Genomic DNA, 27,029 nt, shown 5'->3' with positions numbered 1-27,029 from the left:
GCTTATTTAACCACATACGTACCACATTTCTCACAATTCCTTATTAATCTCAAGATAGGATCATATATTATCAGTCTATTATCCAATCACCCATCTACTACATCTTTAGTGCAAATAGGGATGCATGAGGAATTCAGTCTTTGCATATATTTCAAACTAATGTGTGGCTGGTTCCTAGCCCCACTTACATAGGTGTAAGTAAAGGTAAAGGCACCCCTGACCATTAGGTCCAGTCGTGACCGACTCGGGTTGCGACGCTCATGTCGCTTTATTGGCCAAGGGAGCCAGCGTACAGCTTCTGGGTCATGTGGCCAGCATGACTAAGCCACTTCTGGCGAACCACAGCAGCGCATGGAAACGCTGTTGACCTTACCGCCAGAGTGGTACCTATTTATCTATTTGCACTTTGATGTGCTTTCGAACTGCTAGGTGGGCAGGAGCAGGGACGAAGCAATGGGAGCTCACCCCATCACGGGGATTTGAACCGCCAACCTTCTGATCGGCAAGTCCTAGGCTCTGTGGTTTAACCCACAGCTCCACCCGCGTCCCTACCCTACATCCCCTACATAGGTGTAAGCCTCATCAAATTCAGTAGGACTTACATCTGGGTAGACATGGTCAGTGCTGTGAGTGAAACTGCTTGTGACCAACTCCACATAACTAAAACCTGACCTCCAGTATTGTTTATGGGTGTCCTTATCCCAAGGAATCTTTTAAATAGATGCCACAAAAACCCATTACTTTTGACTACTGATAATTCCCCCACCCCACCCCGTGTTGCAGATAAATCCTGAAAGAAGTAGCAGCTCTGAGGATATTAGGGTTATATCCACATAAAATAAAGAAATGCCTTAATGTGTACAGTGATGCTCAGTTAATGTGCTTTCATATAATATACATGCAAGAGAGAGCACTATGCTGTTAATTTTTTGGCAAGCATTTGAAGGTTTCTTATAAGTGTACTCTTTAGAAAAATTTTAGATGACTATTTCTGGAATGTTTTGTCGAAAACAGAAGCCATCCCTTAGTTTCCCTGTTTCCCCTGCCACAGTTGCGCAAAGACATATTTTAAAGCCAAAAATAAGAATTTTCCAGCCAAGGGATTGACTCAGAAGAGTTGCTGGAGAAAGAAATATCATAGCCAAGTTACAATTACAATTTCTAAATTTACACCCTGCACGTTGTATAATCAAAGTATAAAGGGAGTATTTGGTAACTCTATAACAAGCTCTTAGCTTTCACCTTTTCCAGGTGCAAAAGGTCCTTATAAGGAACATAACATAACTAGCCACCCAAACCCTAAGTATCTGGTTTGTCTATAGGAGCCCATGGTATAATTCAGTCGTGTGTAAATAATTAGATCATCTCATTTCTCCCAAATTCATTCCTTTCAGATCCAGGTCTTATACTCCTGCTCTTGCCCCCTTACTTTTCCGGTCAAATTGCTTTAGCTGCTTATCTTTTTTCTGAATCAAAACATAATCTTCTTATCCTTGACTTTAAAGCCCTATATCATTCTCATTCCACACCACTCTGACCAATCCTTTTCCTTAACTGTCACATTCACAAAAGCTCCAGTCCTCAGATCACTTACCCCAGAGTAGCTCCCTTTAGTCAATGGGACTACAGCAAGGTAAGCAGAACTGAACACAGCAGCCACAGTTCTGTACATACAACTTGATATCTGCAAACAGTTTCAGCCCCATTCCCTTGGGCTTCTTCCTCTACACTAACAAAGTAGTAAAACTCTACTCTTTTTCAGATTTTTCCTATACTTATTTCCTTACCAGGTAGCATCTGAAAAGAACTTCTTCACAAAGTAGAGTTTGTCAACATTTTTAGCACCAGATACTTTATTTCCCTTCCATGTCACTGCTCCCCATAAAGGCCTTGGTATTATGCTGGGTCCCCAACGTGGATGCTTAAAGGCTTATGATGTAGCAACAATAGTCTAGGCTCCGCAATCCATTCTGGGATTTTGGTGGAACAGAATGAAACAGCTAAGTTTTTCAAAACTCCAGTAGCCACAGTGAAAACTAAAAGTTATGTAGTAGCAGTAAAAATAATAGCAATAGTAATAGTAATAGTAGTAGTAATAATAATAATAATAATAATAATAATAATAATAATAAGTAGTAGTAGTAGTAGTAGTAGTAGTAGCAGCAGCAGTAGTACCCTGCCCATCTGACTGGGTTGCCCCAGCCACTCTGTGCAGCTTCCAACATATATAAAAACCTTATAAAACATTACATATTAAAGGGCTTCTCTATACAGGGCTGCCTTCAGATGTCTTCTAAAGGTTACGTAGTTACGCTTCTCCTTGACATCTGATGGGAGGGTGTTATAGTAATTTCAATATGAAATCATCTGATTTGAAGATAAAAATATCCATACATTTATCAGTCATATAAAATTATCAGTTGTTTTAGCGGATTTGAAAGAAAAACATTGTTATGTATTATGTGCATACAAAACTAAGCATATTTTCCCATACACATGTCTGTGTGTGTGTGTGTGTGTGTGTGCACGCGCGCACATACACACACACACACACACACACACACAGAGTAAAGTGACCTTTCACTGACTTTATTGCTTCAGATATTTACACTTGTTAGCAACTTAATTTCACACATTTAGACTTTGACAGAGTCATTAATGTCATAATAATTACAATAATTACATGAATAATGTTGTTCCAATGCACTACTGGAGAGCTACAGTAAGTGATGGGTAAAATCATGTACTACAAGTGACCTAGGCAATCAGTTCCAAGTTGCTTGTTGTGAGTTTAAAGATGTTGCTTTTAGATGGGTAGCATGAATTTCTGTCACTCGCTGACAAATCATGGAATTAATAATCCAATACCTGCTTATTTAATGAGGGGAAATAATCAATTTCTCATGTTATCTCTTCTGGGCAATTGGCAAAATGTCAACTTGTTAAGCCTTTAAAGAGGAAGTCTGGTATAATCTGTTTAAATGGTGTGGCGTTGTTTTCTTCAAGCGGCATTTGGCACCAACAGAACTGAGAAAGCATGCAGTGACTGGTGCTGAAAAGGATCCAACAATAAGGGATTTCCCCAATGCCAGCGTCACCTAGTACAGTATATCATAGTACAATAAGTTTGGGGTGATATTATTAAAATAATAGAAAGCATTTTGAAAGCATTAATGACTTTGATGATGCTTATATTATTATTTTATTGGGATATGTGACAACATAGAAACAACAAAACACTGGGCAAACAGTCACACATTTAAGAGATGCTAAAGGTTTAGGACATTAAAAATACGTTTGAACTCATTATGGCAAGTGGGGAGCAGGAAGCAAAGTGGGTAGAGTTTACTATCCAATGTGTTGGATATAAATTGTATATATACTGCTTTCATTGTATTAATACATAAGCACTGTTTTTTTATATGTGTGAATATTTGTATTTGCTAAGCTTGTTCTTTCTTTGAACTGACCTTTTTAGATTTTAAAAAAGGAATCCAGACAAGGAGGTAATGCATTGCTCTGCAGATAGGGGTTTCTCAGTTTTCAGAGAGTCCCATGGGACAGTTTATGAAAATAGTGGCCACTTCAGTTTGAATGATGCGTTGTGAAATTCTGTTTTAGGCATTCCCATTTTTCCTTTTTTTTAATTTTCTTTATAGAGCTGCAGAGTATATGGTTGTATGCTATTGAAGGTTTATTATTATTTTTTGCAGAATCACAGAAATGAGAAGCTATTATGTTAACAATTCTTTTCATCACTGCAGTCTCACAATACTGAACCAAACAGAGTTACAGGGAGAATTCTTTCACATGTAAATGGCCTCAGGATTTCTGTCTCCACTAAACAACAAATTGAGCTCTACATTTAGATTATTTCATGCTTTCTTTTTATGTAATCACATTTTTGCCATTTTTAGATGCCCAAAAGCAGATTCCTAGCAACTATATGTTGATAACTCAAAGACTTTATGAGAAAACATAATGTTAGGTCATATTAAGGAGAGATGAGTGGATAGTAAAAATAATTATTTTAACCACTGTTCATGGGCTTTTCGCATGAAGATTTGATAGCTCACTCACTGATAGCAGTTTCATAGCTCTACAAGTTAATTTTCCATTTAGAGTTGACAGTTGCATGCATTTTAAGTACTCCCATAACTGAGAGTGTATTACTTCCATCCATGGGTTTGTTGTAATGAGAGGAAAGGGAACAGGATTGTTCATGTGAAATAGTTTGCTTGGTGGCCAACTCTAAGCATAACAAGAAAGAAAGAAAGAAAGAAAGAAAGAAAGAAAGAAAGAAAGAAAGAAAGAAAGAAAGAAAGATTCAGTGTCAGTCAATTTAACTGGAGTACAGTTATCACTATGATTGTTTTACCACTGAGGTGATATTTTTTATGAGTATAGACAAAATCTCAATGCTGAGTCTATTAAAACTAATTTGAATTAATGGGGTCCAGTTTGTACTAGCCTTTATTGTGAGCTGGAGCCTGCAGGATACCTTTATTACTTCGCTGTTACTTTTACCCACAACAATATTATCAGCTGTCAGGTAAGCAGGAAAAGAATAAAGCAGCTGAATGAGATGGAGGTTAAAGGCTTGCCATGGATTTTGAAGCACTTTTTCATACCCTGTCTTCCAGTGATGTCACCAATTTCATAACTTGTTTGCGGGGGAATGGGGCCGGGATATACTAAGCTGTTTCTGACTTTTGAAGAATAGAGTTTTGTTTTCTGAGTCTAATTTTGGACTGAGTCAATGGCTATTTACCATCAGTACCACTAATAGTGGATGCGGGTGGCGCTGTGGGTAAAACCTCACGCCTAGGACTTGCCGATCGCATGGTCGGCAGTTTGAATCCCCGCGGCGGGGTGCGCTCCTGTTGTTCGGTCCCAGTGCCTGCCAACCTAGCAGTTTGAAAGCACCCCTGGGTGCAAGTAGATAAATAGGGATTGCTTACCAGCGGGAAGGTAAACGGTGTTCCGTGTGCTCTGCTGGCTCGCCAGATGCAGCTTGTCACGCTGGCCACGTGACCCGGAAGTGTCTGCGGACAGCGCTGGCTCCCGGCCTATAGAGTGAGATGAGCGCACAACCCTAGAGTCTGGCAAGACTGGCCCGTACGGGCAGGGGTACCTTTACCTTTTACCTTACCACTAATAGTAAGAGGATCTTTAGAATAGTACGGAATATGGCACCGGGAGTGGGGGTGGGCAGCTGAAACTGCAAGGGGAATGAGTAGAAATTGGAGAACCCCCTCCCAAGTATATTTTGCTCACATAAAGGCTCTTTGTGAAGTTGCTATATTAATCATTTTAAAAATAGAGAGAAGCATCATGTTTGTGACAGCAATACAGCTAAACCATAGCAGTCTGAAGATTTTAAAACCTGAATATATTTTCTGATCACTGTGAAATAGCAGAGCATGGTTGTTTGTCCTAATCTGGCAAATGAACGTCAAGATGTCTCCCAAGGAAATAGGTTGCATTTTCTTCTTTCACAGTAATATTCCTGCCAATAGCCTCTAGTTTTCAGCTGCTGACCTGAAAGCTTGACATTTCACCAAATTGAGAGAGCTTCTCTATGAGTGCCTAGTAAACCTCTGAAGGGTTGGGAACAAACAAGGCTACATTGTCAGCAAGCAAGTAAATTTCACATTCCCTTCAATAGAAGCCCACAATAAGAGTTTGCCTGTTGCTGATAACCACTAACAGGGGTGAAGGCAGAATAGTGATAATAGAGAACTCTATGAGGTTTCTCTGCTTTTAGCTTGGCCCTCAGAACTGCCCACCACCGCAACATGTTGTAAAGGCTCCACATGATCAGGTCACCTGATTATGTGGGTGTTCCAATCCAGCAAAGCACTTACTAATAAGCAAGTGCTCCCAGGTCTTCTCATACAACTATGCACAGCAAATGGTTGACAAAAGAAAAATATAAGAAGTCAGGAACGGGGCTATAAGTGGGACCTGACACATGAGTAGTATGTGAACAAGGCACCTGTGTCTCATTCAGGTGATACAGTTAAATCACGTGTTTCATTCAAATAGTAGTTACAGTTACCACTTTATTAGCTGAACAAGGTAAACTATTATTACTTGTGAGCCACCAGAGACCATTGTTGCTCATCACATCTGAAAATTAGGATGCTTTATGGAAGTAAGTCTCATTGAACTGAGTAGTATTTATTTGTCAATATAGGCGGAGAATAAGTTAAATTGGTTCACATTTTAATGTGACCCTACTTAATTTACCCTTACCAGCAAATGCTCAAACCAAAATACAGACATCATTCAACATTTGCACTTCTCCAGATTTGGGAATGCAGATCTCAACCAAACAATACATACAAAAATGCATGTAATAATGAAATTAATGTACAAAATTTATTATTATAGGGAAATTTACTTGCAATAGTCTGTAGCCTATGCAAAATGGCATACAAATTGTATATTTTAGAAAAAATATGCATGAAAATGCATATTTTTTTTAAAAAAATCCAAACTGATGCAGAAATGGGGCAAACCAAGTTTAAGACTAGAAAAATGAGAAATTGAGAGAAACTAAAATTAGCAGATCAGTCCATCCCGACTTGTGAGAAAATATACATTGGATAGCACTACTGGTCAATTTGCTAAAAACACAACTTGACTCAGTTCTGCTGTGGACTAGGCAATAAAAAGCAGGATGAGAGAAAAATAAAGATTCTATCTTGCAGTTTCTGCTTTTGTGAACCATATGGTAGGAACATGAATAACCTATTTAACATAATACCAATTTTCAATATGGCTAGAGCACACATATTTCACCCTTTATCCTTTTCCTTTTTGCTTAAAGCTTGTACACTTTAGCCATATGTGTAATTTAAATAAGTCCTTACTGAGTATCTTATAAATATGCATCTGATACATGGGGTAAACCAGAACCTTCTCCCAAGATGCTGTTCGGGATAAGCGGAATCTCTTCAGGAATGTCTTCAAAGATCAATTCCCCCTGTCCATAAAAAATATGTTTAAATTGTCTTTCATAAGCCTGCTGTTAGCAGTTGTACTTCTACATTATGTATGATTCCTCGACTGCTCATTGCTTCAACAAACTGCACAGTGTTCCATTAGTGATTTTCAATTTCATGCTAAGCTTTGCAATTTATTAGTGTTATTTAGGCTAATGTACTATTATTTTGCATACTTTATACCATGTTTCGTTAGTCATGTGATCTAGTATATTTATCAGCATCAATAAACTCACTGAAATATTATACATTCATATCATTATGACTAAAAGAATCACATCATACTGACAAAACACTATAGGGAGCATATTCTGAAGATGGGTTTGCTGCATTGTATGTGCAGTGTCAAGTGCTTGGCATTTGTACTTGGCATTGTATGGTATTTTTTTTATTTGTTGGTTGGTTTGGCTACTCATGTCTTATAAAATTTTACAGTGCCTTAAAACTCCTAAAGCTGTTAAGACCTAGTGGCAGCTATTCCATCAGGCTGCTGACCAAAGAGAGAAGAGCTATTCCATTGCCTATGCTGAGAGACCAGCTGCCTTTGGCTCTCCTCAGCTGTACCTAGTGAAAGCAATTCCATCAGGCCACCTGAACTGCTTACATCCCAGCTAGTCGTTATAACAACTATAACTTTAAAAACTGATGATTGGCCTCCTCTCTCTCCACTTCTTTTTCCAATGTCTTTCACATTGCAGCCTTGACAGCAAGGACTTCAAATTGATTTTTGTAAGCCACTCAGGGAAAGTAAAATAAACTAGTACAGGCCCAAGACATTTTGCCCTAAAGCAGAATCCAAATGCTCTGTGCTACAGTCAAACACTCTTGCTGCGCCATTCAGACACCAATTCTTGTCTTCTTTAATCACTCTTCCACAACTGCAGTCTGAAGGAGGCCACTGCATGCCAGCCTTTTGTAGTAGTAGTAGTAGCAGCAGTAGTGATAGTAATAGTAATAATATTTTTTATTATTTGTACTCTGCCCATTTGACTGGGTTGCCCCAGTCACACTGGGTGGCTTCCAATAAGTATTAAAGCATAATAAAACATCAAACATTAAAAACTTCCCTATACAGGGCTGCCTTCAGATGTCTTCTAAAAGTTGTATAGTTATTTATCTCCTTGACACTGATGGGAGGGCGTTCCAAAGGGTGCGTGCCACTACCGAGAAGGCCCTATGCCTGGTTCTCTGTAACTTCACTTCTTGCAATGAGGGAACCGCCAGAAGGCCCTTATAGCTGGATCTCAGTGTTGGGGCTGAACGATGAGGGTGGAGATGTTCCTTCAGGTATACTGGACCAAGGCCATTTAAGGGCTTTAAAGATCAGCACCAACACTTTGAATTGTGCTCGGAAACGTATTGGGAGTCAGTGTAGATCCTTTAGGACCAGTATCATATGCGGCCACTCCCAGTCCATAGGTGAGGTCTAGCCATTGGAGTCCTTGTAATGCCTATTTGGCCATATCAAAACATCAAAAATTTTGAAATTCAACATAAAAGTGAGTGCTAGGTCATGATAGGCATATATTTGCAGAGTTGCCTGACAGTTTCATTAAATAAACCCATACATTGAGTTAGAGTCATTACTCACTTTATTTTAGTGGCTGCTAAACTAGAAAATGTTAAGTACAGTTCCTATAACAATCACATAGCTTGTGAATTAGGTAAGTAAATAATCATATGGTTTGTTTAGAGGTAGTAAAACTGAGATACAGCAGGGTCAACTAACTGATTTGGTCCATAGTTAAATCACATAAACGTATTTCCAACATTCCATTGAGGCTTTGAATGAAATATTTGTAAAGGGCAATGCCTCTTGTAACCGAGTCCTCTTCCTATTATAGTCACCACACTTGACTCTAAAAGGTCTCCAGGGGAAAAGTTTAATTAGATTTCAATTATGTTACAGAAAAATGTACTTTACATACTTGCACTCTGAAAAGCATTATAGTGTTTCTTTAATGTGTTTAAAAATTCAAAAATGTTTTTAAAAGCCACTTAAAAAGTCAAACCAAAGGCACGCTAATGGAATATGGTGTCATCCTTCAAACTGATGCATGTTCAGTTTCACCAGTCCTCACTCACTGTGTGACGTTATGCAGATATAGATGGCATTTTTGTGAATGATCATTGAGATTTCCCCCCCCCAAAAAAAGGCCATTAGAATCAGCTGACATCTACAGAGAAAAATCATTGGTGTTGTGGCATTAGTCTGTTTTAAAGCAACAAGAAACACAAACATACTGAGAGGTAAAGTTATGGAGTGTAGTTAGCTGTTTTTGGTATGTTTGTGTGTACTATAATTTTACAATATATATTTTTGCATTCTATATAGATATAGTTATTTGCTTAGTTCCAACATATGATTTATTTATTACCGTATATTCCTGCCTGCTTTCAGCCGCGTTTATTTTACATTGTATTTTGTTTTTATTTATGCATTACACTTCTGATTTTGTACAGTGCCTTGAGACTGTTGTGGGAGGCACTTTAAAAATCTCTTAATAAATAAACTATAGGATCCATTTCTGGTGTATCAGAGGGTTTTTTGTTTGTTTTTAAATCTTATTGTCAAAAAGCAAAGAAGCTCAGCTAAAAATTCACAGTAACGTTTTTTCTTCCTAATACAGGTGTTGTAATTTAGTTTTGAGGCAGAGTTCTTTCAATACTCTGGGATGTTCTACATGTTTCTTTTTTGCTAGGCTAAAATCAGTTGAAACAGACAGTTATTCTAATGACTTGGCAAACCTGCGAAGGACTGAAACACTTATACCACTTTCAAATGTCATAGTCTATAATGTAGAACCTAGAACTCCAACTATTTATAAGTGGAACTTTCTTCATTGCCATTTTTTTCTACAGCAGCCTATGGAGTTCACTGCCTTCACATGGCAAATCCTAAGTGGTGGCAGCCAGTGCGCTGCTTTCCAACATCTGTCTCCATGCTGTTACATTTCCATCTGAATACATTTCCATGTTTGGGGAGCACACTCTTTTGAAACAATGGGTGAAATTTAGCCTGCTGCTCTTCCCTCTGCACCCACACCTCTTTTTTTTCCTGCTGAAGGAAAGGCTGCTGTCTGTTGAGTTGATTTAGGAGCATATTTGCCAAATTAGCAGAGGCACCATGTGGATAACTTAGGAATTTTGGCTAAGATAGTGGAGCATTCCTTAAAGGTTGCAAGAAAGGGGAAATGGAGCCAAAACTTCAGGACGATCCAGAAAATAGCTTGTTCAAGATAATTAGGGACAAAATCACACTACACGATCATTAGTCACAATATATGACCTTCTGAAGACTGTCCAGAAGACCTTCTGAAGACTCTTCCCCAGAAGGGAAGAGAAGGGGAGCAGCAATGACCCGCAGGTGTGTTAAGATGAAGAGAAAGACAAGGCAGAGCCTTGGGGAGAAGAAGAGGTAGAAGAGGGAAATGCACATCACGAGCAGACGTTGTGAGAGACAGAAGGGGGAGGCAGAGCTTTTTATCAGTTCTTAAGCTGGTGAGATAAATGGAGAAATGGGAATACTCAACCACAGGTTAAATCCAAATCAAAAGTTAGGGCATCTGTCTAACACAGTAGGGCATCCATTGGGTAGAAGCATAGGGAGTTGGGTTGCAAAGCTGGAAGGAGAGGAGTTGGACAGCAAGATCATACACCAAAAACCACCAGCCCACAAAACTTCAGAGATTCCAAGGGTTTATGATTTTCAGGAAACAAAATAAAGTATCTATTTAGAGGGGTCAACATTTCTGGTTGAACAAATGGATGGCGATAGCAGCACCACTTTCTGAAACGACTGCTGGTGGTAGACGCTTGCCAATTAAAAAGCGGCAGGGTATTGTTTTGATTGCATTAGGGTGAGGGTGAAGGATGCTTGGCACCCGTAAGAGTTCCATGACCCAATTGCCACAGGTGTCTCTTTCTAGTATAGATCACAGGATTTTGACTGCTCTGTTCTTTGTTCTGAGTTAAAGATGAAAAAGATTATCAAATTTAAAGTCTCTTCACGTTAATAGGCACTAACTGGCTGTATCATTCATTCCAATATCTGGCAGTGCAGCTTGATTGTCTTCCATTTTAATCCTGAAACTAAGCATCATCCTAAGAATTGAGGAGCATTAATAATTCATGAAATAGATTCCCAGGTTATCCTGCTCCTTGCAACTGTATCCATTCTTTCTTTGGATAGCCCTGGAGCATTCTAAAGAGTCACAATTGTGCCTTAAGGATTCATGAAAATGTGGCATTAGGGCTAGAATAACTAACATATTTATAATGTACAGAAAGGCTTTCTGATTTTTAGAATAACTTTTAACTCTGCAGTCAGCACCTTTCAATATAGGTACAGTGGTACCTTGGGTTAAGTACTTAATTCGTTCCGGAGGTCCGTTCTTAACCTGAAACTGTTCTTAACCTGAAGCACCACTTTAGCTAATGGGGCCTCCTGCTGTCACCGCGCTGCCGAAGCACAATTTCTGTTCTCATCCTGAAGCAAAGTTCTTAACCCGAGGTTACTATTTCTGGGTTAGCGGAGTCCGTAACCTGAAGTGTATGTAACCTGAATTGTATGTAACCATAGATACCGCTGTATGTGCTATAATTCTCTTTTCTGAAGAGATTTTTCTGAAGTCTTTTAAGTGATAGAGTTCTTCTGATTTTTAGAGTTGACATAGGTCTATCATGAACCAGCATTTGGAGAATAGCCAAATATTTACCCAGTGTTCTGATGTCTGTGCATGAAGTTCTTAGAGGCAAATTCTTGTGCCAGCAATGATTTCCAAAAACTTTGTTTAAATGTGCCTTTGCCAACTGTCAAAGCCAAGGGCTTTCTCATATTTAATTTGCTATTAGTTTGCTAATTGCTGATTGTTTTTCTGTTCTGTAACTGCAAATTAGGTTTTGCAAGCTAAAAGGCTGCTCCAATCACTGGCAGGGTAAAAATCATGTTCTTTCAAGTGAGAAATAGAGCAGAGCCTGCCTAACAAAATCCTTTTTAAAGTGTAGGTGGGTTGGCTGAGTTGCTGAGGTGTTTCTTTTATAGCTGAGCTGAGCCAAAATTTCTCACAATATGTTTTTATGGGGGAAAATCTGAGATTCTGCTTTTCCTTATAACCTCAAGAAAAATGGCTTTCCCCCCATCTCCTTAATTTATGAAACCCACAAATAAGATGGAAACGATCAAGAGGTTTTCTTCTGGATCTCCTGTATTCTAATTTTGTGGCGTTAGGTTGTTCTGCTGGCGATTGATTTATGGCATTTTATCGTATTCCATAGTATATTTTGTTATTCTAACATGGTGTTCAACACTTTGGGACAATTTATTTACATATTTACAGTACATAAATAACTTGTAATAAGAACAATAATTTGTATACATCTTGGGTGCACTATAGGGACGGGCCATGGGTGGGGTGCACCACCTCAGTGCCCCCTCATCACTGCTGCAAAACAGGGCGCATGCCTGATCACAAAAACAATTCTGGGCTCATGGGGTGCTGTGGGCAGGCATGTGTCCTGGCCCCTGCAAGTCCAGCGCTGCTTTTTTGAGTGGCGCAGGGGCCAGAGCACATGCTTGTGTCTTTTTCAGCCACCCTCCAGCTGGAGGGCACTGAGAAGAATGCAATAGCTCACAACTGGGCAGGGCGCCTTGATGCGCGGCCCCCCCAAAAAACCTGTGCCCAGGGCGATGGCCTCCTTAGCGCACCCCCACTACACCCCTGTCTCAGAGGAGTTTCAAAAGGATTATATGAAGAAAGCCACATTGTGCTCCACTAGCAACATGTAAACTGGGGATATGTGAAGTATGGTAGCTCGTCTGTCTATGTCCTTAATAAAAGATTAAATATCACATTTTTCTTTAGTACAGCTATCACTTGAGGGTAGTGATCTTCTGCATTCACCAATGATGACTGCTTGTCATTTTGTTATGTAATTGGGACTGGGATTTAGTAAACCTATTGTGTGCTCCTTGTCATAAGGCTAAACATGATAAAGCAACCCCTTATGGTGCATAAATCACACTGAAACCAATATCAGGCTCATAATCTATTCCATCCATCAAAAACATGCTGTTGAATTTACTGTTCATATACAAAGCTTGAATAGTTGGAATACTTTGAGAGATGTTCTCACTGACTGTGCACTAAAGCCAAAGCTTCAGTTCTGTAAGATTTTGTTTTGGAGGCTGGCTTTGGTATCTAGAACTAAGCCAGAGCAGTGGAAGGGGGCTTGTATTTTTATAGATGTTTAATGCCAGTTTCTGTTTAAAAGTGTTACCCACCATTAACCTTCACAACAGGGCGGCAAAAATAAATATATTTTCTGATGTATAAATGCCTGTGATATTTCAGCGTGGCAGATCAGTATGAATGGTAGTTAAGAAAGCACTGACTTCTTAAAAAGTCATAATTATGGAGGTAGAAGTACTGCAGAGTAGTCCTAATAAAAACTAGTTTCTAGTAAATTAAATGCTTTCAAAACCCATAATAGACCATTGGCAGTCCTTTTCTGAAGCAACTGATTCATATTGTGCAATAAACAGTGTCTTGCCATGTACAAGATTGTTTAACAGTTTTCTAGGGTTAAGTGCCTGTTGTTTTAAAGATTGGCTTGCCCAGCATGTTGCAGTATTTCTCTCTAAAGTACATCAGTGAACTATGTTGAGCAATCTTGATAAAGTACGTTTTGTTAAATGTTAAGATACTGAAAGCACAAGTTGATCACTTTAGAATATTTTTGTAAGTAATTTATTACTGTTCTCAATAGATTGTTAAAAGGTTATATTCAGTTTTACCATCTCACTGACATATTAAAGGATAAGAGTTTTTAGAAATCTCAGTATGTGCCTTGAATCCCCAGTACACAAAAAATGTTATATCAGTGACACAAGTATCATTACCCTGAAGAATTACTGATGGCATGATGATTATGGAAATCATCATCAACTGATCATCAGTCACAATTTATTTCAAATCAATGTCTACACAATCCATTGCCTAGATGATTTTTTTTATTGAAATTGCCTCTGGTGTAGCACAGCTCTTCAGAGATAACTTCATCCTGCATGAGGAGAAGCTCTGTCATGCGTCATTCACTGTTCATGAATGGGACCACTCAACAGGCTCATGGCTCCAAGCAATCCAAATTACTTAGAACACAAGAGAACCACAGATTATTTGTTATTGACAAAGCACTCTAATTTATGAACCAGTTATTATGCCAAACTGTAATATCCATTCCTAGACATACAACAAAATCATATGGTTTGTTTGTGTGTTTTTTTCAAATTGGCAATGATTATTAATGTCTAAATGCATTACGGTTGAAAAATTCAAATATAATGGGCTAGATCCACACCTAAGCCCAGTCATGCTCTGAAAAGGGGGCTTAGCGTGGAGAAGGGGGGGTGTGCATGCCAGTTGCACCCAGTCTACACCCAACCGTCCCACATTGAATGTGAAATCTGAAGTATTATAATATAGGAAATACATTACAGCAGTGTGCAGAAATAGTCAGGTAAGACTGGTGGTTGAATAAAATAAAATAACTCTAAGTAAACAAAGCCATTCTGAGCACAATCTCAAGACTTGTGAGATCAAGAGAACAAAGGGGTCCTAACAGTAGGAAAAGCAAAGGAAGAGTGACTGGAAAAGGAGGCAGGATGGAAACAATCTTTATGAAAGTATTTAGTTACTAAAGAAGGAACCAACTGGAGGAAGAATACTGTATGTTGCTTTTCTGTCTCTCAGCCCCCCCCCCCCCCAGTTTAGGTAACCCATTGTTGCTTTTACTGCCCAAATGAATCAGGCTTGTAACAGCATTCTGCCCCACAATTAAAAACTTTGCATTATTGGGTTTTCCTTTTATGTGGATGCTTGTAAACACATCGCTGAACCTGCTTACAAGCCTCCTTCAGACTTCCCTGCTAAATGCAAGAAGGTCAGGAATAGAAAAGGCACATCTAATTTGTGCAGTAATGTTGGGGCAGAACCAGTGTGTGTCTTCCTGCTCTCCTTTCTAAGCTTAAGCCTTCGTAGCAGCATTAGTTACATTTTTGAATCTATGTAGAATAACATACAAATTTGCTTCCATTCATATTTGCATCAATATACCACTGGAAGCTCTTTGTATCACACTTCAATCAATAAGAAGTCTATGGATTGCAAATGAACTCTATGCTTATTCACTTTGGGATCTTTGAGGTCTTTGAATTTCATTCAGCTAAGTGGTGCTTAACAAAATTATTATAGTCCAATAAACTACAGCATATACGACTGTTACAGAATTGTTTTTTTTCTTCTGTAGCTTTTGTTTATCTTTGGAAAGATGATTTACGGATCTCAGTTAATATCCGGTTATCAGTAAACAATTATAGGCTTTTTGATCATCTTAAATTGTAGTCCATCCTTCTTCCTCAACATGTGGAAATGTTAAATTTAAGTATATTTTGTTTCCATTCTAATCAGGCTTGCACTCTTCTATAACATTAGAAACTGGTTTATGGCATGCACTGCCCCTTGTTTTACAAAGCATTCATGCTGCTGCACAAATTTTGTTCTAGTTTTATACACACTAAAACAAAGGGTCAATTACTTTGTACCTGGAATCATATTACAGTGGTACCTCAGGTTAAGTACTTAATTCGTTTTGGAGGTCTGTTCTTAACCTGAAACTGTTCTTAACCTGAAGCACCACTTTAGCTAATGGGGCCTCCTGCTGCTGCTGCGCCGCCGGAGCACGATTTCTGTTCTTATCCTGAAGCAAATTCTTAACCTGAAGCACTATTTCTGGGTTAGCGGAGTCTGTAACCTGAAGCGTATGTAACCCGAGGTCCCACTGTATATTATCAGATGGATTCAATTGTTTGAGTTCTTATGCTTATGCAGTCAAAACAGAAACAGCCACAGGCACAACATAGAGGTATTAGCAGACTAAAAAATTACAGAAGTACAAAATATCTTTAGGAAAAATCCCTAAGGCAAGAGGGAATCCCAAAATAGTCCAATGAGCGCAGTGTGTTCTGAATCTCTGAATGCTGACTTGTTGACAATAATGCTGATACGTTACATGGCTTTAAAGGGTGATTAGGCGGCAAATTTATGGCTACCCATATCGGAGGTGGTATGCAATTGACTGCTGGAAAGAACAACGTTAGACAGCAACTGATGATTTCCTTCTATCGGTCCACGATAGAAAGTGTTCTCTCATACTGCATTATGGTGTGGTACACTGGTTTGACAGCCATAGACAGAAAGTCCCTACAGAGGGTGGTGAAGACAGCACACGATATCATGGGCTGTCCCCTTAGTCCGCTAGATGTCACTGCAGGAGACCATTGCCTCAGAAGAGTGAGGAACATCCTCAGGGATGACTCACACCCTGGCCAGCACCTTTTTAATCTCCTGCCCTCGGTTAACCAACAGGTTAAAGAACAGTTTTTATCCATGGGCTGTGAGGCTGCTGAATGGAAGACAGCAACATTGCAGCTGACGTTCGGGGTTGGTGGTCGTAGGACAGCACACAGAGTGTAACAAGGACTGAGAGATTGGGGGTGGGGCTCGTTTAATCTCACTGTAAACAAGTGGTACTGTGAAAATAAAGTATTTCTATATTTCTATATCACTCACCTATGCTGGCAAAATACTACTACCCACCCCACATCAACTTCATTGGGGGCTTAAATGCAAAGTAGTTATCTAAGTTGCTGATCTGGAAACCCTAAACTGGACAGAAGCAATCTTTTAACATTTTAACAATAATAGCAAAATGCCCCAGGCTGTCCATGGTTTAAAAGAAACATCACACACCCTTGGCTCATTTACATTTAAAATATAAATTTGTGTTTGAAATGCATAAAGTGGATGTGAGGGCTCCTAGGGTTGCCATATTCTGAAGAGCAAAAAAGAGGACACATTTGCCAACTTCTACTTTTAACTATGGATCTTTATGATGATTCTTAAATACCTATGAAAAAGAGGATGTGTCCTGGAAAAAGAGGACATATGGCAACCCATATGTCCAGATGATATACATTCAAATGATTCTGTAAAGGGTGCCCCATCTGCATATTTGTTTCTATGTGTTCTCCACACATCCAGCCCTATATGTTGCATACTCTGAATATGTTGCATTCAGAAAATGTCATTTGGGGTGGCTGTTACTCTGTGTACATACATGATAATGAATGATGCATTAATGAACAAAATAACAATAATCTTAAGTCAATTAAATGGAACACTTTTTCCATTAGGAAATGGGATGAACCTGACCCGTTCCTATGCTTGACCAAACAGTAGAGGGTTCTCTCCCTGTTTCTAACATTTGGAGATCTTATAGAAAACCAATGAGCAGTTGTGGGTTATATGAAATATATTCCTATTTCTTCCTTTGAATGTGAAGTTTAGGGATCCCACCTAAATTCCTAAAATTGTTAAGTCTGAATACTATTTAAGGCATATACTTTTTATTCAGATAGAAGGACATTGCAGTTCTATTATCACATTTCCTGTTGCTAAATAGAAGAATTACTTTTGCCTGATACTCTGTTTTGGGTACTTGATTCATACTTCAGGAGAAATCAAAGGAAGAGAAGGATTTGGAAACTGGTCAGAGTTTTGCCATTTTTTTCTTGCTGTCCTTCCAGCACTATTCTGTTCATGTTTACTCAAAATAAGTCTCATTGACTTCAGTTTGGTTATTCCTAGATCAGATGGCAGCCTCATTTATGTATTCACAATGAGCCATATACTCAGGGGAGATTTTATTTCTATTTTTGACAAATGAGATATACGTTATTATATATCTTATATTGAGTTCTGTTCTGGTCATTTTTTGAAAAGAAGGAGAAAAATTAATTCACATAATTTACAGTGATCAGCAAATCAACATATTGGCATTATATCACAACAAACCTGATAATGCTTTAAGTTAGAAAACAAAGTGTTGTATTGTTGAAGCTGTTTTGCAACATAGGACTAATCTATACTGGTGAGTTATAACATTATAAATGTGTTATAAAAAGTGACAACAGGAGGCGCTAGTACAGCATTCAATAGAAAATTGCATTGAGAGCTACATAGCATTTTTTTCTTAGCTTTTTTTTTTTTTTTAGATCAGTGTAGATCCAGCCGCAGTAAAGCAGAGATAAGGCATTAAGTTTATTGGTTCAATATGCATTCCTTGAAAGTCATTCCCCTTTGTTTGACTGCATTTTACTTCCGTGTAAGTGTTCATAGGTTAACAAGTGTTTTGGAAATTAACTGATTTGTTTCTGATTAAATGAATGGACGATTGCATTGTTTGTCTCATTTATGGCAATGGAACTGAACTGGCTTAAATCTAAGAAGTTTGATTTACAATGCAGTTCTGTGCATACCTACTCAGAAGCAAGCCCCACTGAGTTCAGTGGAACTCACTCCCAGATCATGTGCTTAGAAGTGCAGCCTTAACTGGGTTGCAGAATGAGGTGTTGTTTTCTCTTGAATGTGACTTCCTTTTCTATGGATGAAAGTGATGCAATCTACTCTGCTAATGCAACTCAATCCAGCTCTGGCTAATTACCAATGTGAAGCTTTCAAAATGGCAAGAATTTGGATGCATGTTCATGGCTGTATTAGCCAAAGTAACTAAGTGTAATAAGAATCCTTCTTGTGATTTTAAGACCACAGCTTGCTAGCTTTAGTTCATTGTTAGTGCACTGCTGTCTATGATTGATATTTGGCACAGTGTCAGTCCTTAATTTACTTTTCACATAACTCTTTCTTTTTTTAAACTCCTCCCCTCCCCTTCCTGATCAGGTTCTCCCACAAGAGAGGCATGGAAGAGATGTCATTTGGGAATGTAAACGATAAGCTCATTATTTGGAATACATTTTTTCAATGCACTCCAGTTAGTATTATCAGACTGTAGTAAATTACCTTATACTTTGATAATGGGAAACATATACTTCCATGGAAAATATTATGAAGAAAAGTGTGATAATATTAAATTTCTGACATGCTGTAAGTGGACATTGAGATTATGTGCTTTAAAGCACCAAATTGTGTTATTTTATCATAGCAAAGTAGGCTCTGTGACTGATTAACAGACTTATGAAGGTGAAGTTCCTGACTTGCTAATTATACATTTTTGTGTATGTAAAATCCCCATATGAGTAAGTGACTTATATAGAGGAATAAGGGTTACTTCTTCTTTAACCAAATACCATATTTAAGCATACTTGAAAATAGCAATCTTTTCTTAAACTCTGTTTGCAGGCAAAGTCCTCCTATTGTCATTTGAGTGAAACAGCTATCGTTTGTTTTTTAAAAAATAATACTATAGTCTTTAAGAGTGGACACAATATTTTTTTCAGACTGATCAGTAAAATATGTAGTTATCATTCATTATTTGTATACTGAAACTTAATATTTCTTATTGACCACTTTTAAGGAACATTGTGCCTTTCAATCTCAAGTCATCTTTCAAAAGGTACACCTATGGAAAAAATGTATATTAACAGTTGTAAAACATAGCTTGTCTTAGAAGAATGTAAGAACCGAGAGCTACACCTGAATACCTGCTCAAAAATTGCTGAGTGAGTCCCTCACTCAAGGCTCCATTTACTATTGCATACATAGGATCTTAAGTCAGGACTATCTTTCTTTGGACAGCATTCATGAAAGATCCCTGAATACTCAGAAACTATTTTAGATTCTGGTATTCTAGGACTGCTCTAGAAAAATATGGAGGGGGATCCCAAATATTACATACACTGAGCCAGCTTCTGTTTTTCCAAGATTGCAAGACACTGTTAAAATGCAGCTCACACATATCAATGGAGAACTTGCTCCACAAATTCTGACTTTTAAACAATTATTTGACCCATCATTCCAATCCATTACATCCTCCGAGATAATAATTTCTGTATTGCTTTTCTGTTAGTGAAATAGATGCAAAATAAATAGACTGCCATGGGAGATGAGGTACTTTCATTAGAGATTTTTAAGCAGAGGCTGAATGGCCACCTATCAGGAATGCTGTAGTAATGGATATCCTACATAAGCAGCAAGTTGAGGTCACTTTCAGTAGTCTGATTCCATGATAACGTATTTAAAACTGCAACACAATCACATTCAGACTGCAGTGATTTTAGCCATAGAGTTGTGCGCTGAAAATTAGCAAACTGAAACTTTGCTGCCGATTAAACATCTTAAAATAAAATTAAAAAGAAGATACCTGAATATTCTGTTTGTAGTCCACATTCTTCACCATTCTGTGTTTCTTTTAGCTTTGGACTTAGAATATAAAGAAAGTTAAGGCTCTTCAAAGAAATAGATTAATAAATTAAATAAAAATGAGAGGAGAAAGGCATTTTAATAAAAGTGAGTTGAGGGGCAAATCAGTAACTGAAGAACTTAGAAAAATGTAAGCTGACACATAATTATTAGACATAATTCTTGATATCAGTCCACAGCTGATATCAGTCCACCTTCCCTTTTTTTTGCGGGAAATTCCCTTATTCCAGTGCCATTTCCTGCTGCTTCCAGCTGCTATCCCGGATTGTTAGATATCCCGTAGACTGTCCCTGGGACAGGTGAGGCTGTTCATCCCTTATTTTCGAGGCTCCCCAGGACAGGTGAAGCTGCTGATCCCTTATTTTTGAGGCTGCTGATCCCTTATTTTCAAATCTGAAAGTTGACAGCTATGTATCAGTCTAATTTTCTTTGGCACATTCGAGTGCTTTCACCATCTTGCTGCAGTATGCAGCACCCTTTGCCAGTACAGACAGCCAAGTCCCAGCAAACCCCAGACAGGAGTGGCTGAAGCTGCTGTGAGTGATTTAAGCTACCTCATCCACTACTGGCCTAGAGCTACAAGCTGGCCACATTCTTTTCTGATCACAATTGATAAACTCACAGGCAGACACAATAAATTTGATGCAGGAAAATCTAGTTAACATTGCCCTTTCATGTCTTTAATGGGACAGTTACTTTAATTAATGAGGTTTTGAGTCTTTTGACTCAGACTTAGGACAGAGCATAAACAGTGTTCTTTCCAAAATTCAGAAATATAAGCAGAAAAGTGGAAGATATAGCTCTAGTTTGGAAACAAGACCAGATAATTTGGAACCCCAGAATCTAGCATGGAGTTTCATTGGCAAAAATTTGGAACCATCATTCAGGTTTTACCTGGATAGTTGTTATTTATGAATTGTGATTTTTTTAAAAAAAAAATTGTATTGTATGCATTTTATAGTTGTTTTCCCCCCATTGTAAAATTCATTGAAACCTTTTATAATGAAAGCAGTTCTAGAAATGATTAAAATAATAATAATTTAATATAAATCAGAACCTTATATTTATAACCCACTCTTGAAACCAAAGAAGAAAGATCTTTTCCAGAAAGGAAACTATTTGATAACCAATGTAAGAGTAAATAATAGGAAACACAAAAAGAAGACAGTTGTTTTATCCTTAAGGGGGCATTCAATCTGCTGTGATCTCTATTTCAGCCAGCTGAGGTACTCAGTTCCGAACCCCATCCTAGCTGACATAACTTGACATTGATATAACTTGCTCATCCTGGCTCTGCCAAAGCTGGCATAAGCCTCCCAAAAGGGGTGTTCTAGGGATGTGGTGGGGATGGGAACAGAAAAGGGGGACTTAGGCAGAATCCTAAGTCGGTTTAGCTGAGTCACATGATCTGGCAGCCTGGCATAAAACAATATTTTAAAGGCTTGCTTTCCTCTGCCAGGCTTAGGTAGAGCAACTGCATCAGCTCTGTCGCTGAATAGGGTTTGGATCTGGTATAAATTTTGCTGGCTTAATTTACACCAGTTTTTTTTCCACCAGCTGCAACTCAGAAAGGGCACTCGATGACTAACTTAAGACCTGCAGTTGTTTTTCCCCTAAGCACGATAGACCTCACTTCACTGCATTTTTTTAACTGTTTGCTTTGCATTTTCATAACAATTTCATACCTGAGAATAATATTTCTTCTTCGCAATAATGATTTGACAACAACCTGTTATGATCAGAATAGAAAATTCAATTAAGTCTTCCAATAATCAGCTTGAGTTTTGCATAAGATGTGCATTCTGTATGATTTCCAAAAACATGAAGTGATAGAAGTCTTGCATAAGAAAAAGATGAAAGATTCATAAATTAATGATTAGCATATTATGAATTGGTCTTACTCATTCTGTGATATTTACTCAAGGAGCCTACATCCCAACAGGAAAGGCCAGAAACTCAGGAATTATGAATAAATTAATAAACTAGCTATTATTTATGGTTATTAATTGACACTGTTGGTTTTCCTTCAGGATTTTTTTAATCTTGTACTTTGCCTAACTGTCACCAAATTTCTTTATTGTCTGTCAGCTAAAGAGTTATTGCAGGTGCTTATTCTCTACTTTAAGTCAGAGCTAACAGGCATCCTACTGTGGAAAGCTTTTTTTTTAAAAAAAAAAAGTTTCATCACCAGAAAGGCATGGCAGCTAGAGAGACAAACAGCCAGGAGGAACAGGCTGCTGCTAGTGAGCAGGGAAGAAGGTGTCAGGATAGATATGCCAGATGTAGAAGTGAACAATAATAATTGAAAGCCCATTAGAAATGAAAACCTATGTGGGGACTGAAAAGTAATAGAGCCAGAATGCCCCCTGTTCTGTGCAGAACAATAAAGCTGAAACTCATTGGAAGGGGAAAATCTTGCACCAGACAGTCTAGCCTAGAAGGGCAATGTTGCAACGTAGCAATTTCAAGCTACAGTCAAACACTATTCCCTATTGTGGGGTGTTTGTATTCTCATTCCCAAAACTTCTTACCCTTATTCTTTGATTTTCCCTAATTCTTTACTGGAGGGAAATATTATTGTTAGACCCATCACTTTAATGGGACCACTTGGCTCCTGCAAAAGGGAGGGAACAATTTTTAGTGACTTCAGTGTGGTTGGATGTATTCTAATAATTTTTGGGATCAGGGGACTTGTTTTTATGGATGAGGCAGCAAGGTTTTATTTATTTCCTCACTGTTCCTTACTAGCAAGATAATGACCCAGTAGGAACAACACTATGTCATGACTTGGTATCATTTCCAGGAACATAATTAGAAAAAAGAGTATTGCCTTCACTGGCCTTTTCTAGAGGTCTCATACAAAGGTTCCCTTTCTCTGATGGAAGAATTCCTTCTGCTAATGGAAGTGCCTTCTACAAAACCCTATGTGATTTATGTTTGTGTATCTTGGAAAAATCAATAGTTATAGGGGAAATCCAATGAAGTCATATTCAATAGACCTAAGTTTTGCATCTTGGAAATTGTTTTCAGTATCAATAGAGAACGGCTTATAAACTATCCTCCTTCCCAAAGTAGATGCAGAACAATTGATGTTATAGATGGGAGGAAATGAAGGTCCCATTTCATGTTTGCAAAAGACAAGAGAATTGACCCAAATACAGAAGATACTCCCTAAACTTTTGACTGTGCGGTTGCATAGGATTCTTAGTTCACATCCATCAAAGAGATTTTCAGTTAGGGTAAGTGGTTTATATTAAAGTGCTTCTACAAAGCAGCTCAGTTAATAGTTCATATAGTTTAATACTACTTTACAATAACCAGTGGAGTGGGGAGAAGGTGAGAAGAGAGACAATTAGGATATTAAAGAACTTTTGAACGTGTGCCGAAAAGGCAGCTAGCTTTTAGCACCTGGTCTGCTTGGAATCTAATTCTGCATTCCAAGCTGAAGAACCTCTAGGGGAAGTGGTGCTTGATTTGTGGTATAACTGTCAACTGGACAGTTTCGTATTCTGAACCATGTAATTCTAAACTTCAGCACTACATGGAATAAAATACAGCGGTACCTCTGGTTACGAACTTAATTCGTTCTGGAGGTCCATTCTTAATCTGAAACCATTCTTAACCTGAGATACCACTTTAGCTAACGGGGCCTCCCGCTGCTGCCAGCGCGCGATTTCTGTTCTCATCCTGAGGTAAAGTTATTAACCCGAGGTACTACTTCCAGGTTAGAGGAATCTGTAACCTGAAGTGTTTGTAACCCAAAGTACCACTGTACATGTTTTACAGAACTAAAGATTGCTGATCTGTTGCACTATTTTTCATGTTTGAACTTCCAAAAATACCACTACTGTACAAAGCAACTTTTCTAAGCTTTCGAGACCAGCTATTTTGAAAACCATTTTAAGAAAAATCAGGAATGTTTGCTATCTGGAAAAATATACTAGGAAGAAGGCAGGCAATGAAGTCAAAATGATTTACATTGGAAATATGGTAAGCAGAGTCTTAACTTTCCCAACCAAGTCAATAGGAATTAAATGGGTTTAACTTGGCCTAGATTGTGCCCTTTCTTTCCAACAACTTGAAGAATTTTGTTTTAATGCTGTCATTTTCTATCTGTCGCAAGTACTAAAGTACTTTCTACAATGGAGTGAACTTATAAGGTATATTTTGCAAAGGGAATTGACAATTTCTTACTAAACCTATAGAACACATACTGGATTTCAGTTATTTTAGCTTTGCTCATAATTTCAGTTAATTCCCTTCTAAAATGATACATCTTACTTAGTTTACCCCATGAAACTGTCCTCGATAGACACTGCAGACTCTTGCTCTTTCCATGCATTGTCCATTCTGCCTGATTTTACAACCCTCTTGAGGAACACTGGAAAAACAGTAATATTTATAATCCCTACCCCCCACGATCTAAGTAAAAACTTCACTGGTAAGCCACCCACCTTTACTCTTTTGAAAGTTAGTAAGAATTCATCTTCCCTCCCATCTGCCTACTTCCTCAATAATTATCTCAATGGCTTACATACAGCCTTTTAGTATTTTAGTTTCCTAAGGCTATGCATATTATACCAGCTTTTCCATCTTGGATAGAATCACTACGGCTATCTTTGCAAACTGATGTCTAATGGAAATCGAGATTTCCCCCCCGAGGTTGTCATTTGTCCAGTTATGACTCCAAAATGGCATACTTAATCTGCATCTTATTCTCTCTGAAATCTGACTTTCTGTTCCTATCTCTGTGCACATTTATGTTTGCTGAAACAAAAAACAGAATCAAATATGTCAGCTGAGAAACTCAAATCATATAACTCTCTCTTCATTTGATATTTATGGTTTCATTTACTTTAGATATACAGTAATCTTTGTACACCAGAAAAATCATTGAGGTGTCTTGTACATATAGTTCTGACATGTGACAGCAAATTAGTGCTTTTCAGAACATTAATGGCGTACAATTTTTCATAGATTCCACTGCTTGGCTTACTTAGCTTAAGGTACTGCATTCTTTATGGTTCCTCCAAATGAGTACAAATGATATTTGGTTGGTTTTAAAAATAATAATTATAGTACAATATATTCAATTATTAACATTTTTCTTCAAAATACAGTCATTGAACAAGGAACTTGCTCATATCTGATGAGCGGTTTACTTAATTAGATGGTTTATTACCCAATAAAAATAAATTGAATTTACTGTATGTATCCTATTTATGATAGGAAAATATCAAATATTTTTCAGTTAATAGTAGCAAGAGTGCTTTCTTTCATTTCCCTTCCCACAATAAAAGTCAAAGGTCATTTAAAAGTTACAGAAATCATTTGGGCTCATCCCGTAAGACAGTGGTGGAGAAGCTCTGGCCTGGGGGCCTAATTAGGTCTGACAGGCTTTAGAGGTTGGCTCACCAGGTCATTTTGGGCAAATCATGCTCACCTTACCTGTCTTCCGCTTCTGGAAACTTCAAGCTGTGGTTAAAGGAAGAAGCATATACTTTTTGAATTTTGCACCTTTTTATGATGCCTTGCAGAGCAACAGAAAAAGGTGCCGGCTCGACGCAAAGGAAGAATCGGGAGCACACATGGAGTGCACTCTCAATTCTTTCTTTGCAGCCGCAGCTTAAATTCAAGCCGTGGCTGCAAAGGATGAAAAAAATAACAGAAGTCCTCCTAGAGTGTGCTCGATATTCTTCCTTTTTGCAGTTGAGTCACCTGACACCTGACAGATTGACTTCTGCTGCTTAAATGGGATTTCTTCATCCTCTCCTACAGTGCCCACCCCCATGCTTCCAAACGGTATGAGGATTCTCTTCAGCAGGTTTGGAGAAAATGTGGGAGGCAGAGAGGAAAGGGGAGTCTTGTTGCATGAGTGTAGGTCCACTTGCTCAAAGTTGGATGTTTATAGGGCACCAAAGATTATGCAAACACTCATGATGATGATTCAGTTTATTTGGTCTATCAAATAAAGTATAGCATTTTCAAGACAGCAATAGCGGACTGGAAAAAAACACAATATACATGTATAAAAAGTGTACCTTTTTCAAATAAGATTACAACAAAATCAATAAACAATCAGAAATACAGTGGTACCTTGGGTTACAGACGCTTCAGTTTACAGACACTTCAGGTTACAGACTCCGTTAACCCAGACATATTACCTCGGGTTAAGAACTTTGCTTCAGGATGAGAACAGAAATCGGGCTCCGGCAGTGCGGCGGCGGCACAGCGGCAGCAAGAGGCGCCATTAGCTAAAGTGGTGCTTCAGGTTAAGAACTAAGTTCTTAACCCAAGGTACCACTGTAGTTACAAATACAAGCAATTTTAACTCTGAACTCATCTTCCCTTTAATAATTGTGTTCTAATTTTTCAGAAGCAGACAGTTTTGCAACTTATGAAACTTCATCGTGGTTGCATGCTGGTGGCTATTTTACGAAGGGTTCATCACTTGTGAGTGCACACTGCCAGTAAAGCAATACCTGTAAATCACTGGAAAACAAATTGAAGTGGGATTTTTGTTGTTCCAAAATTTAGCATTAAGGTCTAGTCTGTGTTTTCATCCACTGATATCCTTTTAGTGCAAATACTACATTGCACTGAGTAATGTTCTGTAGGAGATCCCTGCAGCATTTTCTTCCCACAGTTATTGCTTTAGGCTTGCATTGCCAAGTAGATCTGAAAGTGATGCAGTTCTCGGAGGAACAAAAAGATGAATCTGCTGCTTTTAATTTTAAAACAT

General features: G+C 38.2%; 1 protein-coding gene across 27 annotated transcripts in view; it reads left to right on the top strand.

Moving 5' to 3' along the window:
* TENM3 (teneurin transmembrane protein 3) overlaps positions 1–27,029 on the top strand; it is a 1,240,854-nt gene that overhangs the window by 686,370 nt on the left and 527,455 nt on the right. For 2 of the 27 annotated variants that reach the window (XM_083755213.1, XM_083755202.1), the window contains exon 1: positions 20,517–20,628. The exons of 24 other annotated variants lie outside the window; for them this stretch is intronic. The gene's annotated coding sequence lies outside the window, so the exon portion shown is untranslated. Of the gene's footprint in view, positions 1–20,516; positions 20,629–27,029 lie in introns of those variants that run through there. One more of the 27 variants, XM_083755215.1, reaches the window with a different exon arrangement.

This window comes from Podarcis gaigeae (assembly GCF_964106915.1).
Source record: "Podarcis gaigeae genome assembly, chromosome: 9".
NCBI lineage: Eukaryota > Metazoa > Chordata > Lepidosauria > Squamata > Lacertidae > Podarcis > Podarcis gaigeae.
This window is presented reverse-complemented; position numbering and strand designations above follow the sequence as displayed.